At 35.0% G+C, this 17843-nt stretch overlaps 1 pseudogene; it reads right to left on the minus strand.

Moving 5' to 3' along the window:
• Window positions 1-1977: 1977 nt before the first annotated feature.
• LOC139706212 (amine sulfotransferase-like) lies at window positions 1978-17551 on the minus strand (annotated as a pseudogene).
• Between the last annotated feature and the right edge of the window lie 292 nt (window positions 17552-17843).

The raw sequence follows: 17843 nt of genomic DNA on the forward strand, positions 1-17843 counted from the left end.
TTCTGATCAGTTTTATTTTTTGACGGTGGAGTTTTTAAACATTGCAATGGAGATTTCACCTAGGTAAAGCTACAAGGCCTTTACTATTTTCTTATGTGTTGTACGTTTGTGTACACTCTTGTGTTTTGTGTTGTATGTCTGTATGTGCGTATGTCCATATTTCTTATATGAGGAGCGCTCATGAAAAAATGGATCTGAATTATTATTTTTTTTTTATTCACATGATTTAAATGGTTTAATTTAAATTAGGTAAGCAGCTGTTAAGGATTGTTTTTAAAGGTGGTTAGCAGATCTGTTTGTTTACTAATTTAAATTAGGTAAAAAGCTGTTAAGGATTGTTTTTAAAGTAGGTTAACAGATCTGTTTGTTTACTTTCACCTTTCCTTTTCATTATATTTAATAATTCTTTTCAGGATAATGTCTTTTTAGCATCATTGCCAGAATTCCTATCTTCATCCCAGTGCCGGTGAAGACAAAGATAAAACCAAACTACAGCTTCTATGATAGCTATCACAGTAAACTGTATAAACTGATGCATCAATGAATATAACTCCACAAGTAATGCTCAATCAAGGAGTCAACTTACTTTGGGAGGAAACGGATTTTGGGAGGAAATGGACATATTGATAGATTCCTCTGCTTTGAACTGCTTGCAGAACTTGCCTGGACTACGTAACTATCGTTTGGTGCAGCGAATTGTGGTAATGCTGGCATATCTTTGCTGATGGTGTCACTAGTGATGCAATTTTTATTTCCTTGCCAGCGCACCCCATGTTAATTGTGGTAGTGCTGACATATCTTTGCTGATGGTGTCACCAGTGATGCAATTTTTCCCAAGGAGCCGTCTATTGGCTTGGTGTTGTGGCATTTCTGTATCCTCCTCCCTTCTGCTAGTGATCGTCTAAAATTTGGGGGCCAATGGCTATATGCTGGACCGGTAGTCAGTGACGGGTATGATCCAATTGCAGTGGTATCAACCTAAGACAGGAGGCTGACGCCTAAAGGTCAGTTTTCCGATGACGGGTAAGAACCATATGTTGAATTGGACAACCTACCAGGCACGGTCCTTAAGCCACATTAACCTCACTCCCCCACTGGCACCAAGGCCAAATTTGGGGGCCAACAGAGGTGAGGCAAAGAACCTCACCCCCCCACTGGTGCATAGACCTATCCACAAGTATGGCTGTATGCTGGACCGGTGGTCAGTGATGGGTATGATTCAATTGCAGTGGTATCAACCTAAGACAGGAGGCTGACGCCTAAAGGTCAGTTTTCCGATGACGGGTAAGAACCATATGTTGAATTGGACAACCTACCAGGCATGGTCCTTAAGCCACATTGCTTGTTGTCTAATTAATCAGAAGGGGGGAGATGCTGGGAGCCATTAGCCAAGTAGGTATGACAATTTCCTTGCCAGCGTACCCCATGTTGCATTGACATTGAATGTAGGTGACCTTGCTCAAGGACCAAGGTGAATTAGGGCGTTCCCGGTTTAGGTTCCAGGTTTAAGGTTTAAGATTATTCCTGCTGGGAATAGGGCATATCCTGCTGCCTGAGTTCCCCTTGAGTTCTCACGGGATTCAGACAGTATATTTTGGAGATAGAAGCCCAGTGGAGGTGGATTTGGGCAGAGAACGTGGATTTCCCCAGAACGTGTTTGTAGACGGCTGGTGTGAGTTCGGGAATAAAGAGTTGCTGTTTGAATCTACAAGCTGTGTGGTGGCTCGTGATTGTGTGCCCAGCCAGACTGCGGCACAGAATCGTCTCTAAATATATTTCCAAGTCATGTTTTATGCTTCCTGTTTTGCCATTTTCATGCAGGGTACCAAAGCTGCAAAAGCATTTTAATTTCTGATTTGTAATTTTAATTATTAAAGTAAAACTAATTTTTTTTAAATTTTAAAGAATTCATGGCAACTGATCTAAGCATAGTTTATTTATTTTGTTAATGAAGTTGTATAATTAGTAATAGGCATTACGTATGTTATTATGTATGTTAAGGTATAGCATTTGATTAGAGTTTATATGATTCTTTTATAGTTTGATTAGAATTCTACTCCTCATTTATATCCCAGACGAACTTGAGGGGAAAGTCTTTCATTTCCCTTTGGAATATCTGGTCAAATCGTTCATTCTGCTCCACAGTAAAATGATGTTTCCAATCTCCAATGGTACCTAATGGGATAAGAACATGAATGGCACTTTGGTGAATAAAGAACACATCATGTTAAAGACTGTCTCAACCATTTGAACCCATGTGTCCTATTGTCCCAGATGTGGAACCCCTGTCAAATTTAAATGGAGCAACCAATATACCTATTTTTTTAACTTTCTAATAATATGTGAATATTATTGTGTTCACAGAATTTAAAAATTGGAAATTAATGGGTTAATCTCTTTTCAACCAAGCTAAATATTTATTCAGGTCCACAGGATTGGAGACCTCATCTTTTCTTACACAGGAATGATTGAATAAACAATCTAGGAACAAAATAATGCAGTAAAGAGATTGAAAATTTACTTCCTCATATGTTAGCCTTTCCCACTCTGTGATCCTTAGGAATAAAAAACTATAAAGATACGAATATATTAGAATTTAAAAAGTATTTTAATATATATACTCCTGTATATATACTAAGTGAACCTCATACTAAGTGAACCACATTTATCAACTGTAATATAATTCTTACTAAAACCCTCCAAGATAAGTATTTCTTTCTTTTTCAATTTGAAAAAAAAACAAAACAAACAAGACTCAAGTATTTTCAACCTATAAAATCAAAGTCATATAGAGCACCAGAGCTTCTCTTTCTGCATCTTTTTTTTATACAAGATTAAACCATCATTATGCCATTCTTTTTCGTGGGGGTGAGTACCAGAGATTGAACTCTGGGGTACTCGACCACTGAACCAGTCCCCACCACTATTTTGTACTTTATTTAGAGCCAGGGTCTCATTGAGTTGCTTAGCACCTTGTTTTGGCTGAGGCTGGCTTTGAACTTGCATTCCTCTGCCTCAGCCTCCTGAACCACAGGGATTACATTATGCCATTCTTCTTAAGTGAAAAATAACTTGGCATTTCCAGCTATCAGGTTCACATGTATAGATATTATTATTGGCCTTTGGAAAAAGATAACAAGCTCTTAGGGATATGAGAATTGCTTTTTATCTACTGTAGCTGAGGAATTAAAAGGGAGAATTTATAATAAATGTCATCAAAAAAGGAATTTTAAAATATATCAATATCTAGGGCAATTTCCACAAGTTGTTTATACAATTGTTCATAAATTAATATCCATCATCCTATTGGTAAATTATGAGCCAATTATGACATAAAATGTGAATAAAGTAGAAGTGAAATGTTTAAAATGTTTATACACTAAATGATTAAATCAAAAATTAACAATTTGAAGCCAGGTGTGGTGCTGTATGCTTGTAATCCCAGCAGCTGAGGAGGCTGAGGCAGGAGAACGTTGAGTTCAAAGCCAGCCTCAGCAAGGGTGAGGCTCTAAGCATCTCAGTGTGAGATCCTGTCTCTAAATAAAATACCAAATAGCAGCTGGGGATGTGGCTTAGTGCTTGAGTGCCCCTGAGTTCAATCCCTGGTACTATACTACTACTACTACTACTACTACTACTACTACTACTACTAATAATAATAATAATAATAATAATAATAATAATTTGAATATAAAGGGTATCAGTTACAAGGAAAATAATATTCATTCTTGACAACTACTTCAAGCATGTAATAAGATCACAGTAAAAATGATTTCAAGGACTTTTTGAAGTAACTGAATTCATAGCAGATAGCACTAATAAGATATCACTCTTTGTGACGACACATGGGAACACAGTAATCCAAACCTCCTCCCAGCACAGCAAAACACACATTAAGTTTACTCCTTAGATTATTCTAGAAGAAAAAAGGGAACATAAGGATTATTATTCTCATTTAATATACCTGACCAGGCTCATGTGACTTAGAAATAAGGCAATATTAATTAAGCAAGTTAATGTGTCAGTTTGTATACTAAAACACTTAGGTTTCTTGAAAACCTCTTCAGACCTACTCTCAATTAGATGCTTAATTTCTCTAGGTTCCAAATGTCACTGTTACTTGGAGAGACATAATGGAAGCACTTACTATTTCTCCTAGGTATCAAGGACTTGAATGACAGCTTACATCTTGCTACTAAGAACTACTGAATAGTACCTTTGCGCAGAAAATTTCCTTCATTGTTTCTCACTCCAAGTTCCTGTTTTACAATATCATCATAATTTGCTTGTGGATTAGTCTTCATGTTCTGAAATGAAGCCTGTTTCACAACAGTATCCACAACTTCTTCACTAAGTTCTTTCTCAAGAAATCCACAGATTTTCAGCACTGCACTTCTGAGGTCCTGAAAGAGTCATGAGTATGCATGAGTTACAGCTAAACACACAACATTTTCATATTCTAGTGAAATTGATTGCTGGAATGCAAAGAAGTGTCATCATATGAACCATGCAGTTTGTTATGAGAAGAGAATGGGGAAACAAACTGACATGATTATCTCAATTGATGCACAAAAAACATTTAACAAAACCCAACATCTTTGTATGATGAAACTCTCAATAAATCTGCAATGGAAGGAAACTACCTCCACATGAAAAAGTCTTATATGGAATAGCTAACAGCAAACTCAACTAAAAGAGAAAGATTTTCATCCGAGATGTGGAGTAAGTTCAACTCCATTTTTCCACTTTTATTTATTATGATACTAGAAATACTAGCTGGAGCAACTAAGCAATAAAAACAAAAAAGGTACTGAAATAGAAAATAAAGCAAATGAAGTGGTCCCTGTTAGCACATAAGATTATCTTTTACATTGAAAACCCCAAGTACACACACACACACACACACACACACACACACACACCCCAAAACAAACAAACAAACAAAAAATAAAACAAAAAAGACATTAGAACAAAGAAATTTAAGTTGTAGAATAAGAAGCCAAATATCTAAAAAGTTCTACTGCCCAGAATACATAAAGAATTCTTACAAATCAACAAGAACAACAAAATCAGTCCAATTAAAAATTGGCAAGGGATTTAAACAGAGATTTCTTCAAAGTAGATATACACATGTCCAATAAGTACATGAAAAGCTGCTCAGTATCACTAATCATTAGGGAAATGCAAATCAACCACAGTAAGGTACCACTTCACACCCATTAGGAAGGCTATTATTATTTTTAATTTTAAAATATTTTATTTATTTTTTACTTCAATATTTTTATTATTAAATATAAACCACAACAGAAAAGAATAAGACCAATGACACAGAAAACTTAAGATTTATGCATGTTGGTAGAAATATAAAAATGCTGCAAATGCAATGGAAATAGTATGAACCTAAAAACAGCATTACAATATGACCCAACAAATCCACTTCTGTGTATGTACCCCAAATATTGAAAGTTAAAGTCTCAGAGAGAGATTTGTACACCATGTTCATACATCATTATTCACAATGCAGAATATAAAAGTGATCTATATGTATGTATATGTATGAGATACACAAATACAATGTAGTACATATGTACATTGGAATATTATTCAGCCTTAGAAGGAAGGCATTATGCTACAAATGCATGAACCCTGAAGACATTATGGTAAGTTAAGTTAAATGAGCCAGTCAAAAAGGACAAATACTGTATGATTCCACTGATATGATATACTAAGACTAATCAACTTCATAAACACAGAAAGTAGAATGTTTTTTTACAAGACCTACAGGGAGCTGAGACTGGAGAATGAGGGATTATAGCCTTGTGAATATAGAGTTTCAGTTTTGCAATATGAATTCATTTTAGAGTAGGAGAGTGGTGATGTTGGCACAAGAATATGAACATACTTCATGCCACACAACCGTTCCCTTAAAAAAATAGTTAAAGCAGGCTGGGATCGGTGGCTCATGCCTGTAATCCCAGGGACTCAGGAGGCAGAGGCAGAAGGATGGCGAATTCAAAGCCAGCCTCAGCAATTTAGCAAGGGCTAAGGAACTCTGTGAGACCCTGTCTCTAAAAAAATACAAAATAGGGCTAGGGATGTGGCTCAGTGGTCGAGAGTCCCTGAGTTCAATCCCTGGTACCTGCCTCAAAGTCGTTAAAGTGGCATATTTTATGTCATGGATATTTTATCACAAGTAAAAAATATACTTTATGTCATGGATATTTAATCACAAGTAAAAATTTCAGTGGGAGGATAAAACCTAAACAGAATTATTATAGGCAAGAGTACTTAACTGGAAAAACTGTATCTCAAAGAGGTTATAACAATTTTCATGAGAAAGAAACTTTTCTTTCAATTCAAGAAGCAAGGATTTCTTTTCTGAATAAAATTAAAAAAATGAGCCCTCAACTAAAGAAACCTGAATCCCCTACCCCTATGAAATGTGAACTTCAAAGTGCTCGATACACTATGTGCTCACAAGAAATGGAGATGGGTTGGCAGGTTGGGGACAGAGGATACAGGGCCTTGCTAACTTCCTGAGTATGTTAGTTGTATTCTTGTAGGGGAAAAAATGTAGTGTGAGAGGATGAATAAAAATAACAGGTCCACAGAAAAGGCTCAGGGGTTACTCAAGTTGAACTGGGCTAACTGGGCTGTGCAAAATAACCACACAAGGGACACAAATACCTTTTTCTTTGGGGTCACTGTGATGGCTCCTCTGACCTTAAGGGTCCACAAGAAGAGAGAGAGTGCACATGCCCTTACCCCTTTTATTGAGGAGAAGCTATTCAAATGAGGCAAGGGGTCAGGTTTCAGGGGGCTGAGTCTATGTTCATGATGTCCACTGTCACCAGGTTGACTGACACCTGGGTAGGCCACACCCAAAGGCACAGTAAGAGAAGGGGACACACACAAGGCACTTCCATGGAAGATTCTATCCTAAACAGGGCAAGGGGTTATATTACAAAAGAACAGGTGAGCATAGCTTCACCCATGGGGCTGTAGCAAGACACACCCATGCAGGAGACACCAACCCTTGAACCCAAGAAGGGTGGGGAAAGCTCTGCCACATTTCTGTGATTGAGCACTTCAGCACCCAGAGGAGGAGTGTGACTCAGTCACGAGCAAGGTTGGTCTCCCACACCACAGTTATTAACTTATTTCTACACCAAACTTGGGTGCAGAAAAAAATAATAAAATCAGGATATAAATGAATACAAAGGGATAAGAAAATGTGAACAAGCTCTAGCATAAAAAAGACAATAAAAATAGAACTATAGATGTTACAAATGTAGAAATATCTGAAAGAATTTCAAAACAGCTATACTTGTCACATACAAGGAAATAAGAGATAAAATTAAAATCTTTCCCCAAAAGCTAACTATTATTAACCAAAGTATCAGATAAACCCCAGCTTGTTAATTGAAATGTAGACTTCAGTGAATAATTTTAATGGAAGATGAAACACAGATTGTTTTAGTCAGGTTTTTCATTGCTGTGACCAAAAAATCTGACAAGAATAAACTTAAAGGAGGCAAAGTTTGTTTGGAGACTTGCGGTTTCAGAGGTCTCAGTCCATAGACAGCCGGCTCCATTCCACAGGGCCTGAAGTGAGTCAGAATATCACGGTGGAAGAATGTGGTGGAGAAAAGCAACTCAAGACATCACACCAGGAAGCAGAGAGAGCTCCAATCAGCTCATGACATTATACCTCAAAGGAATATCCCTGATGACCTACCTCCTCCAGCTCTACCCTACCTACCTGCCTACAATTACCACTCAGGGGATTAATGCCTTGATTAGATCAGGCCATTTATCATCCTATCATATATCATCCCTAAACTTTTCTTTCATAGTCTCACATATGATCTTTTGGGGGACAGGTCATATCTAAATCATAACATAGATTCAGAGAATCTTTTCTAGGTCTTGCTACAGTCTTGCACTTTGGCCAATTCTTCAGAACACCAGCTGTTCCCTAATTCTACTACCTATTACTGTCCAATATTCTGAGCCATATTCCACAAAACGGTTTTTCATGGTAACACAACGGGCAGCTCTCTTCTTTACCACTGTATTTGTGGGGTCTCCAAAGACAACTGCCCCACACCCTTCAGGTATATATGCATTTCTTTCCAAGAGGCATCAGCCAGTTCCAATATGTTGAAGGAAAAGATAACAGGATTGGAATGATTAAATCTCTCATATTAGACTCCCCCCAAAGGGGAGTATCATTTCTCTTAAGATAAATTACAGTATTTCCAGAATTTTTACATTTTAAAATACACATGTGAAAATGACACACATTCCAGAACCCCCCAATAAACACCCTTTCCTCATTTTAAACCTTGTCCTTCCCCCAATGGTAACCTCCATCCTCATTATATGATAATGAATTATTGGTCTTTTAACTTGACTTTTTCCACCTAAATATGAATCTTTAAACATTATAGTTATAATTGCTTCTAGTTCAATTATATACCACTCAACTCTACTTGTGACAGGAAAGTAGAAAATAATCCTGCATAGTCATTAAGGTTCTAGGGCTACTACTACTAATTAAGTGAGAAATGTGAAAAATCCTCTGAGAGAAACTGCCCTGAGATTACACATCTTGCTGGGTTTATCACTGGAGAAGCAGGCATGGGCAGTGTTTCGTAAAACTACCAAGACATTTCCAAGGGAAGCAGCAGACAAAGGAAGACTCCAAAACGTATTCCAACTTTGATGAATACCTAATGTTTTTTTTTAAAAAAAATATTGTTTGCATGTTGATGTACCTTTATTTTATTCATTTATTTAAATACGGTGCTGAAAATAGAACCCAGTTCCTGACACATGCTAGGCAAGCACTCTACCAACTGAGCCACCACCCCAGCCCTGAATATCTAATTTTTGACAACATTGTGAGGTTTCTCTAGAAAGAGCTCTAAAGCGGAAAACTTGAGTTGACCAACGTCTATATTCCTTCTCTCCTTTACTTCCTTACTCCATCCTACCCCAATCAATTTTATCCACATTCATTCTTCTCATACATTCTTTTGTTCTTTTTGGTATTGGGAATTGAATCCAGGGCCCCTTAACCCCTTATCCACATCTCTATTCCTTTTTATATTCTATTTTGAGATAGGGTCTCATTGAGTTGCTTAGAGCCTCACTAAATTGCTGAAGCTACTTTTGAACTCTCAACCCTCCTGCTTCAGCCTCCCAGGCTACTGCCATTATATTCTTTATAGTGATGATGTTCAAATTAGTGGCATTAATATCTAAAGGCAGAAATCTTTTTGAGTTTGATTTGTATTTTTCATTTGTTTCTCACTCTATTCATTTGATTTCTTCTAAATCACTTTAATCTTCACAGGTCAAAAACAATGTCATATTCAAGCTCCTCTGATCCCCCTCTAACCCAACCCTGCCTCAGAGTGCCCTAAACACCTTCACGAATGAGACCACTATCTGCACACCTGCACCAACTGGAAATAAAGGAATCATCCTTGATACCTCTCTCTTTATCATTTGTCCTTTGTACAATCCCTTTTTTTTTACATCTTAATTGTGCCTCAAAACTCTGTATTCTCTTCATTCATAATGACATTACTCCAATCCAAGGAAGCACTGATGTTCAGTGGATTAACACACTGGTCTGTGTGTGTACTGGATTCCTTATACTCACTATTTTTCCTTTTCAACTCTGAATGGAAGTAATATTCAAAAATATGAATTATGTTCTATGGCTACCCTTCTTAATAATTCTTTAAGAGGCTCTTGACTACTTTTAACTTTAAAGAAATCACTCTCATTTACATAGCCCACAGATCTTATAAAATCTGGCTCCTACAAAACCCCTCTATATTAATCTTTCATCTCTTCAACATTGTTCAAGTTCTTCCCTTAGGTCTTCAAAGGTGTCATGTATTTTCCTTTTTCCTTATAAGTCTCTCCCATTTCTTTTCTTTCTGTTAGCTCTTATTTATTTATTTCAGAAAAAAAGACCATCAACTATATTAGCTATTCTCAGTACATATGCACATTGACATTGTAGGTAGACTTTTCCTTAATAATTTCACTTATTACTTTTGAACTACATATACTAGCTTGGTGAGTACCTGTTTTCCCTGATAGATTATGAATTCTGTCTATAAAAGATTCAGTCATCTATTACTCAAGATTCAGTACCAGTCACAGAGCAATCATTCAGTGATTTTTTAAATAACTGAATAGATGATGTACTAATGAATCAGCATATCAATCAGAGACCACAGAACAATAAACTTTAACTGTATTATGTTTGAATTACACAAAATTTTCAGTCAGTTTTGAAACTTTCACCAGCATATAAGCATCCTATGACTTCACATGAGAACTAGTTTTAAGATTCTCTTTAAAAAACAGGAAGAATGTGCCTCACAGGGCTCACCCTCATCTATAGCAAGAATTATCCTGTCTTTGAAGTGGCTTCTTTCCCCAGTGTCATGGTGTTCCTTGATGAACTTTCTTAAGTGTAACAACCATGGAAAATGTTTGGTGTATGGTGTATCCTCAAAAAGAAAAAAAAAAACTAAAAACAGAACTACTGTATAATCCAACTGTTACATTCCTGGGTATGTATCAAAAAGAAACAGGGTCACCATACAAGAGACAACTCACATGCCCATGTTTATTGTATCACTATTCACAATAGATAAGGATTCAGCCTAGGTGTCTATCAAAGATGAACACATAAAGAAAATATGGTGCACACACACACACACAACTGGACTATTATTCAGATATAAAAAATGAAATCTTCCAGCAAAATTCATGAACTGGAGGAGATCATGTTGAATAAAATAAGCCAGACATAGAAAGACAAGTAGCACAAGAGGCACACGTGAGAACAACAACAAATAATGACTGAAAGTAGAATCGTGAATACTAGGACCTATGAAGGGTCCAGGGCGAAGGGGAGGTAAGAGAGTGGAAGAAGGGAGATTGAATATGATCAGTGCATGTTATATTGTCATATAGAAATCAGATAACAAAAGCCGTTAATACGTAATTAATATTAATAAAAATGATTTACAAGATTGGTATCCTAGATATTTGAGGTTGCCTTTAATGCTACAGTTGTTACATGATAACCATGGTGACTGTGTGTAGTGAGAAGGCACCCTTGAGGAAAACCAGGAATAATTAATGGATAAGCAGGAAATTAGAACCCCCACTCGCCCTCCAAAAGCCTATGAAATATGTATGAAAATGACTAGGAGAATGAGTTTTCCTGAAACCAGGAGAAAAAAAGGTTTAAAAAATAGAATTTTTAAAAATACTTCTTATTACCTTTTTCATATCTTCATAGCTCATGAACTGAATATTGAAGTCATGTCTGTGTTCATACCAGCCTCTTATGTGATCAAACCAACAACTTCCCACCACTGTGCAAAAAATAATTAGTAAAAAAAAAATAAAAATAAAAAAATAATTAGTAACAAGGTGGAGATGTTGCACTTATTGAATAGCAAAGTATTCTGTCTTTTCCTCCTTATAGTCACAAAAACAAAAATAAAGGCCCAACCACTGAACAACTATATTACAGTTTTGAAATGATTACTGCTTAGGGGAACAATCATGGTTTTCATAGAGAAGTGACCATGAAAAGCGACTTTATGGATGTAGGAAGGCAGCAATAAAAAAATGAGAATGCCCCTGGGTCTAAGTTTAAATCAGATTTCTTTAAAGCAAGTTCCTCCACTTTCCTATATCCACCAGAAAACACATGTCCATTTCTTCTTATTCTCTAAGATTTCTGGATAGCAAAGCTACCTGTTTACAATGAGACAGAACCTGAATATAATCTTTAAATGAGTGAGATCCTGACACTTCTCACTACAAGTCCCTTGCAACTTTCAATCCTCATCAGTAGTGGAGTGATAAACTCCACCATGGCCCTAGAAGGCTTCCCACAGGTCCAGGAGAGAGTACACAAACACCCTGATCATTAGCGATTCTGGAATGTATTGTTTTAATTATATTTGTAGCTAGTTTAAATTGATAGAATATTTGTAAGCCTTTTATGGACTGGTCAAAATGTTTCCTAAACAACATGCCTTTGAAAACTTGACAAGACCCACACGGTCCTGGCAAGGAAGGAAAGGCCACTGGGTGGCAGACTAAGTTGATGTGTCATAGTAACTACTCAAGAGCATCCATTGTACAATTGCCCTTTTCCATCTCTCTAAATATCTTCCCTAAGTTCCTTGATAAATAAACTCATAGTTACCTTGTCCATCTAGAAACATTTTCATAAAATTCTCAAAAGTTTCAGAATTCTTTAATATAGCCACCCAATTTGAATAATGAAAATAGGAAACCAAAACATCTTTAGGATTTCTGTAGATATAAAGAATCTGCAGGAAGAATTATAAATAATATTAACAATTCCAGCATATTATTTCAAGATTTTAACAGTTGCATCATATTCATTAGCTGAATGAATCATAATCATCTTAATCCATTCTTCTAGTCATGGAAAATTAGGTGTTCTCCCCATTTTTCTCTATTACAAAAAGTGTTGAAATAAATTCTTTTACTTATAGGACAGAAACTGTATAAAAAAATTAATATGAAAATACCACTAATGAAATGTTGAACCAAAAAAAGGCCTTTCACAGAATACACAATAATTATTGTCAATAACCTTTCAAAACAGGCTTAATCTCATTACTGAGTATGGACATGTAGGTTAAGATCACTTTAACATATCTCTTCATAAATAACACATTGAAACAATTTAAAATTCTGATATGTATCATTACTAGGAGGAAGTCAAAACACGTCCATTAGCAATTTAGCAGGAACTGATACACCTGCTTTCTTCAGAAAATATAGCCCCATCCCATAGAACTGAAAATCCTTGTACTTTTGGCTTTGCAGTTCCCTACTTGGATATATATTCTAGGAGAATTCCTGCATATGTGCCCAAAGGCCATTCTCAAGAACACGAATAAAAGCATGTAGTGATATGCAAATTCTGGAATATTCTAATTTTTCTATGAAGAGAAAGTACAGATCTGATAGAACTACTTTCAGAAGTTATATTATGCAGCAATGGAATTGGCATTTCAAGTCAAGAACAAACATGTGGCAAAGTCCCAGAGAATTAGAGAATAAGGAACAAAATGAAATTAAGTAAAATTGTAGGTCAAATGATTTAACAGGATGTCTCATAATTTGTTTTCAAAGACCAACAGAAAAAGAACTTTTGTCCACTGATGCTCATAATAGAAAAACTTCAATGGAAAAGTTCCAGTAAATCTGTAAATATTTTGATTTAGCCACAATCATAGTAGAACACTTACAGAGAACTGTCTTTAACATAACAATAAAAGCAAAAATAAATTTATAAAATTGATTATTAAAATTTTATTTCATTTAGTTTTTAAAATTTGTATAAGTATCCAACACAGAAAGTTTATCTCCTTTTCTCATGTATGAAACATATTACATGTTTGAAAACTGATCATGCAATTGACAATTAACTTTTAAATAAATTTCAAAAATTAGAATATGTAAACACCATTGCCCATGATAGAAAACTATACAAACACTTTCAAACTAAAAAAAATCTCAAAAGAGCTGAAACCAATTATAAAAGTAAAACTGAAATAACAGAGTTTTAAACATTAACAAAATCATATCCATAGTTATACTAAAAGTGATATCCTTTTTAAAATGTTAATATTGACAAAAATAAATGCTGGAAATAGGTAAACTGAACATTTAATTAAAGAAGATGGAAAGATATATACTAAAATGAGACAAATATTAAAATGAAAGTATACATCCAGGAAAAAAGCTAGTTCTTCAGAGGGTGAAAACCCAGTAAAATAGAAAACTCCTTATATCCCGAAAATCTAAAAATAGGAGAATATAAAATTTTTATCATTGCAGCATGAATGCAAATATATAACCACAAAATTGGAGTAAATTGACAAGATTATTAAAAAGTTATACTTTTTTCTATGTTAAATATCTACAAGTGGGTAAAAAGAATAATAAAAGGTACATATTGATGGTATTAAAGTAGACCTGATAAAATAGAGCCATAGAATGAAGCTCGAAGAATGTTGGTATTTTGCAATGTCTGTTTTCCCAGAACAAATGTCTCTTAAATTAAAATCCACATTTGACAAGCGTTGTGGAACTACACTATATTGTAAAAAGTTGATAGAAAACTTTTCCTTACTAATTGACACAGAAAATTTTAAAAAACTATTCTGTGTCAATTAGTGACTCTTGGGACAAGTATAATGCAATATTCATATATAATAAGCAGTATAAGATTTAATTTATAATCCTAAGAAGGTTTTAATATAGCCAGGCTTGGTGACACAAGCCTATAGTCCCAGCTACTTGGGAGGCTGAGACAGGAGGATCACAAGTTCAGAGCCAGCCTCAAAAAGAGAGGTGGTGAGGGGCTGGGGATGTGGCTCAAGCGGTAGCGCGCTCGCCTGACATGCATGCTGCCGGGGTTCGATCCTCAGCACCACATACAAACAAAGATGTTGTGTCCGCCAAAAACTAAAAAAATAAATATTAAAAAATTCAAAAAAAAAAAAAAAAAGAGAGAGGTGCTGAAAATATATAACCACAGAAATGAAATGAAAGAGCAAAACCCTGTCTCGAAATAAAATACAAAATAGGGCTGGGGATGTGGCTCAGTGGTTGAGTGACCCTGAGTTCAATCCCATATCCCCCCCCCCTCCAAAAAAAAGGTTAAAAATAATGTTAGCTAGGAAAAAGCTGGAGGGTATTTACATAATCTTTGTTGTGGGTATTGTGTTTTCTTAGTAAATCACCAGAACCAGAAGTCAGGAAAGAAGTATTAAGAGTTGGGTTACATAAGGTTAAAAGTTTTAAACCATTTTTCAGAAAAGTCTTTTCTTTTTAAAGGGGAAGACTTTGCCCCAAGTAAATATTCCACAAACAGTAAATAAGAAATCTAAAGAAATACGGGCAAAGAATAAAAAGGTTATTTAAAGGCCTATAAAAATATATAAAAGGATAATCTTATTAAAATTGAAAGATTAAATCACTCAAAAATGAGATTACTTTCTTACTTAGCATATTAGACAAATTTGATAATTCCCATTATTAGTAAGCATGTGAGGACAGAGGCATTCCTACATGGTATTTGATGAAGTATAATTCATATATCATAAAAACAGTTAGATAATCCCTGTCAACACTTAAAATATAAGACATTTTAATTTGTAAACTTCACATTAATTGAAACATGGCATGAGAATTAAATTGCAAGCCTTTATAGGAATGTTTATTACAACACAAGACATCCATTGGCTGCAACTTACCTGTCCATCAAATACACATTAATTATTGCAAAGCCACACAATAAATTCTATGAAACCATAAAAAAGAATGGCATTCATGGCCAGTGTGAAAGAATTTTTGTTATATGCTATAGAATAAATTGCAAATTATATCCACAATTGCTTGTTACAGGTATAGTTTTTAGGACTTTTGTATATTTTTATTGTGGAAGGCAATATCCTAAACATACAATGATTGTAACATTTGGAAAACTGTGGTTTAGTGAGGTTGGGGAATCTACTTAAAGCAGGTTATTTTGTTTGTGCAAGAGAGAGAGAGAGAGAGAGAGAGAGAGAGAGAGAGAGAGAGATTTAAGCTGTATGACATACTTTAGCTTTTTTGTTCTTCAGACCTTTTGGAGCTAAATAATATGGGATGTGGGAAGTGAAGATTCAAGGGGATGGCATTTTGATAAAGTCCAAATTATGAGTATTGTATTCAAAGAAGGGAGCTCTATCTATTGTTTTGATGTCTTCAGTTCTGTTACGATGCCCCTCAAAATAAATCAAGCTTAGTATCTGCTGTGTCCAGATGGTACCTGAAAAAATAAATCATCTTGTTTTCAAACTCAATTAGTCATTAAAAATTAAGTCAACAATAGTGTCATTCACCATAAAATCATTTCAGCTTTCTTTACTTTTAAACACTCTATGTATGCTAACAACTTTGTCCAACTTTCATTTTTGTCTCTATGAAACATTAAAGTTAATAAAGATAAAATCAAAGACTCTAAATTCCTTTATCTCTTGAAGAGCTGTGTTTGTTCTGATTCCATGACAGTGATGATTTGGGTTATTTCTGCCTCTCCTTCTCTGTTTCCTGCTCCATGTTAGGTCTTTTTTCGTGTTTTTAACTTTTTCCTTAACTTATAATAATTCTACATATTGATGGGGTAGAGTGTGATATTTCCACACATGCATACACCCTGCACTATTCACATCAGGGAAATTAGCATTTCCCTCTTTGTGTCATTTTTTATGTTTGGAATCTTGGAGCTTATTTCTTCTATATTTTCTTAAAATATGTTATTGGCTACTGAGTCCCTCTTGACTATATTTTGTAGGTACCTGTTTTTCTTTCATGAAATTCCTTTTTCAGAACTTTACCCTTTAGAATTATAGACAAATTAACAAAATTATAGCGAGTTCACTTTCCCCTCCTTTTCTCTTTACCATGTAAGGTGGTTTTGTAAACTATTTAAGCATCCAAGGATGTCAGGAAATAGCAGAACTTGACATGAGCAAAGCAATATATATATATATATATATATATATATATATATATATATATATATATATGACATTTTTATTCACTTATGTGGTCTAACCATGTATGACCAACTTGCTTGTGGTATTCTGGGGAAACTACACTATAAATGAGCAAAACATTGTATGTGGACATTAATAACTTCAGCTTTACCTCTTAATCTACATGGGCCACTCTAAAAACTCAAACCAAGCCAAGTATCCTGCCCTGCTGAAGTAGAAGTCACTATTACTCTTCTTAGTACTTGTTTAGCCCAACAGGATTGTGTTTTACTACTTCTTTGTAATGATGGTCTTCACAAATCTCAAAATCATTCTTATTTTATTTTCTAGTAGAACTTGCTGGTTGAAAACGTTTTTGAGAATCTTCAGTGGAACTCAGCTGTCATGGAATACTTCTTAAGAAAATGAAACATCTTGGAACATGATAAATATCTCAACCCATGAAGCATTTACAAATTAGAGAAAAGATAAGTTTGAACTGTGTCAGGTCTGTCTGGCAGACCATGTCAACAGGTCAGCATTTACCCAGTACCTGCTCTTGGCTCAGCATTATATATATATATAACAAAATTGACAATATATCCATTGCAAATGGGCTTAGGTAGTAGAGATTTGAGATTCATCTAACTTTTTTCTGATCCTTAATGGATATATAAATGTAGGTCAGGCTGCTTTTGATATCTGAAAAAGAGCACATTTACACACACATACGCACACACACACACCAAAGAAAAGCAAAAGTTATGATTGTGAATCCACTCTTTATACTTACCTGATTTTGGATATGTGATTATGAAGACATCATCATCTCTAATTTCAAAATCTTCCACATTTTCTACTATAGGAATATTAACTAAAGACCTTTCAAAATTGTAGCCTTTAAATTCAAGTAAGTATTCCTCTGTGTTGTCCATATTTTTTCACCTACAAGTGCAAACATAAAATTTCAAGTTATTTTAGAAGTGAATAATAGTTATTGAGTGGTCAATATATGCCTAGCACTATTGCAATGTCTGATGTGTATGAACATACTAATGACGCTAACCAGAACACATATATGAATGATTTAAAACTTCACAAAATGCCAACATTGTGTATTGCTAGCATCAGTGTTTTAAAGATGAGGCAGCAGAAATGCTGAAAAGCGAGACAACTCTTCTTAAAGATCCATGAGGAACAGATATTATGATCCTCAACATAGAGAAG

This window comes from Marmota flaviventris, chromosome 6 (genome assembly GCF_047511675.1).
Source record: "Marmota flaviventris isolate mMarFla1 chromosome 6, mMarFla1.hap1, whole genome shotgun sequence".
In the NCBI taxonomy this organism is placed as follows: Eukaryota; Metazoa; Chordata; class Mammalia; order Rodentia; family Sciuridae; genus Marmota; species Marmota flaviventris.